Source organism: Boleophthalmus pectinirostris, unplaced genomic scaffold (assembly GCF_026225935.1).
Source record: "Boleophthalmus pectinirostris isolate CB_2022bp ecotype Guang Dong unplaced genomic scaffold, ASM2622593v1 HiC_scaffold_16, whole genome shotgun sequence".
NCBI lineage: Eukaryota > Metazoa > Chordata > Actinopteri > Gobiiformes > Gobiidae > Boleophthalmus > Boleophthalmus pectinirostris.
The window spans coordinates 38,362,673-38,366,082 of record NW_026571095.1 but is presented as its reverse complement, the minus strand read 5'-3'; positions in this window follow the sequence as shown (position 1 = coordinate 38,366,082).

The following is a 3,410-nucleotide window of genomic DNA, read 5'->3' as shown; positions in this document are numbered from 1 at the left end:
TGTGACATCATCACTCTGACCAATAGGACGCACACATGTGTGACATCATCATCACTCTGAACCAATAGGACACACTGTGACACAATGTGACATCACTCTGAACCAATAGGACACACACATGTGTGACATCATCACTCTGAACCAATAGGACGCACACATGGTGTGACATCATCACTCTGAACCAATAGGAACGCACACATGTGTGACATCATCACTCTGAACCAATAGGACACACACATGTGTGACATCATCACTCTGAACCAATAGGACGCACACATGTGTGACATCATCACTCTGAACCAATAGGACGCACACATGTGTGACATCATCACTCTGAACCAATAGGACACACACATGTGTGACATCATCACTCTGAACCAATAGGACACACATGTGTGACATCATCACTCTGAACCAATAGGACACACACATGTGTGACATCATCACTATAGTGCAGATTTACAGTCATGGACAAAATTGTTGGTTCCCTCTGGCAATGAAAGAAAAATCAACAATGGTCACTGAAATAACTTGACACTGAGAAAAGCAATAATACATAAAAATAATACTGAAAATTGTCCAACAAAAATTAAACATTGTTTTTTCACGTGTGGTTCAACAGAATCATTAGAAAAAACTAAATAATGAAACTGGCCTGGACAAAATGATGGTTTCCATTAACTTAATATTTTGTTACACAAGTTTTAGAGGCAAACTCTCAGTCCAAAACGCATTCAGTCCAGGAGAAGTTGTAATAATCCACAGAAAAAGAATATCAAGTTGTTTTTTTCCATAAAATAATTCCATGTGGGTAAATAATCCAGAAAAACCTCGTCCGTATAAATGGATGAATGCGTGAATGAAAATATATCTGTTGCCTTTCCGAGCCTTCTCCCTCTCTGAGTTCCGTTTCTCTTGGCGCGCTTGGGTACGCTTGTTTTCCTCACACTCTTAGCTTCAAAATGACACCATCCCCTGGTGTGGCTCATTGCCCCACAGCTCAGCCGCTGTGTGTTGGAGTTCACTCCGGTGAACGAGAGGGTCGCGTCCCTGCGCCTTCGGGTCGGGGACAGGTCTCTCACTGTGGTGTCGGCCTACGGGGCCGAACAGCAGTGCTGAGTACTCGAGTACCCGGCCTTCTTGGAGTCCCTGGGAGGGTACTAGAACAGTGCACCGACCGGGGACTCCGTTGTTCTCCTGGGGGACTTCAACGCCCACGTGGGCAACGACAGTGACACTTGGAGAGGGGTGACTGGGAGGAACGGCCTCCCTGATCTGAACCCGAGCGGTGTTTTGTTATTGGACTTCTGTGCTAGTCACAGTTTGTCCATAACGAACACCATGTTCGAGCACAAGGGTGTCCATAAGTGCACGTGGCACCAGGACACCCTAGGCCGGAGGTCGATGATCGACTTTGTAGTCGTGTCATCTGATCTCCGGCCGCGTGTCTTGGACACTCGGGTGAAGAGAGGGCTGAGCTGTCAACTGATCACCACCTGGTTGTGAGTTGGGTTCGCTGGCGGAGGAGGAAGCCGGAAAGACCTGGCAGGCCCAAGCGTGTAGTGAGGGTCTGTTGGGAACGTCTGGCGGAGAGCCTCTGTCAGAGGGACTTTCAACTCGCACCTCCGGGAGGACTTCTCCCGGATTCCGGGGGAGGCTGGAGATATGGAGTCCGAGTGGGCTTCATTCTCGGCCTCTATTGTCGATGCGGCTGCTCGGAGCTGTGAGCGTAAGGTCTGTGGTGCCTGTCGCAGCAGCAATCCCCGAACCCGGTGGTGGACACCGGAAGTAAGGGATGCTGCCAAGCTGAAGAAGGAGTCCTATCGGCCCTTGTTGGCTCATGGGAGTCCTGAGGCAGCTGACAGGTACCGGCGGGTCAAGCGTGCTGCAGCCCGTGTGGTTGCAGAGGCAAAAACTCAGAGCTGGGAGGAGTTTGGGGGAGGCCATGGAGAAGGACTATCGGACGGCCTCAAAGAGATTCTGTCAAACCGTCCGGCACCTCAGGAGTGGGAAGCAGTTCTTCACCAACACTGTTTCCAGTGCGGGGGAAGAGCTGCTGACCTCGACTGGGGACGTTGTCCGACGGTGGAAGGAAACTTTGAGGATCTCCTCAATCCCACCGTCACGTCTTCCGAGGAGGAGGCCGAGGCTGGGGACTCGGAGGCGGACTCATCCATCACCCTGGCTGAAGTCACCGAGGTGGTTGGCAAACTCCTTGGTGGCAAGGCTCTGGGGGTTGGATGAGATCCGTCCTGAGTACCTTAAGTCTCTGGATGTTGTGGGGCTGTCTTGGCTGACACGCCTCTTCAACATCACGTGGCGGTCGGGGACAGTACCTCTGGACTGGCAAACCGGGGTGGTGGTCCCTCTGTATAAGAAGGGGGACCGGAGGGTGTGTTCTAATTACAGGGGGATCACACTCCTCAGCCTCCCCGGTCTATGTCAGGGACTGGAGAGGAGAATCCGGACGATGGTCGAACCTCGGATTCAGGAGGAGCAGTGTGGTTTTCGTCCTGGCCGTGGAACACTGGACCAGCTCTACACTCTCCATCGGTGCTCGAGGGTTCATGGGAGTTTGCCCAACCAGTCCACATGTGCTTTGTGGACTTGGAGGGGGCATTCAACCGTGTCCCTCGTGGTGTCCTGTGGGGGGTGCTCTGGGAGTATGGGGTCCGGGGCCCTTTGCTAAGGGCTGTCCGGTCCCTGTATGACCGGAGCAGGAGCTGTGTTCGCATTGCCGGCAGTAAGTCAGACCTGTTCCCGGTGCATGTTGGACTCCGCCAGGGCTGCACCTGTCACCGGTTCTGTTCATTGTGTTTATGGACAGAATTTCTAGGCGCAGTCAGGGGCCGGAGGGGGTCCGGTTTGGGGACCACAGGATTTCATCTCTGCTGTTTGCGGATGATGTTGTCCTGTTGGCTTCATCGAACCAGGACCTGCAGCACTGGGGCGGTTTGACCGAGAGTGAAGCGGCTGGGATGAAGATCAGCTCTTCCAAGTCCGAGGTCGTTGGTTCTCGACCGGAAAAAAGGCGTCTTGCCCTCTCCGGGCGGGTGGAGAGTCTTTGCCTCAAGTGGAGGAGTTCAAGTATCTCGGGGTCTTGTTCACGAGTGAGGGGAGGACGGAACGTGAGATTGACAGGTGGATCGGTGCAGCGTCGGCAGTGATGCGGTCGCTGTATCGGACCGTTGTGGTGAAGAGGAGCTCGAAAGGCGAAACTTCGATTTACCGTCAGTCTTCGTTCCTACTCTCACCTCTGGTCGTGAGCTCTGGGTAGTGACCGAAAGGACGAGATCGCGGATACAAGTGCTTGAAATGAGTTTCCTCCGCAGGGTGGCTGGGCGTCTCCCTTAGAGATAGGGTGAGGAGCTCAGTCACACGGGAGGAGCTCGGAGTAGAGCCGCTGCTCC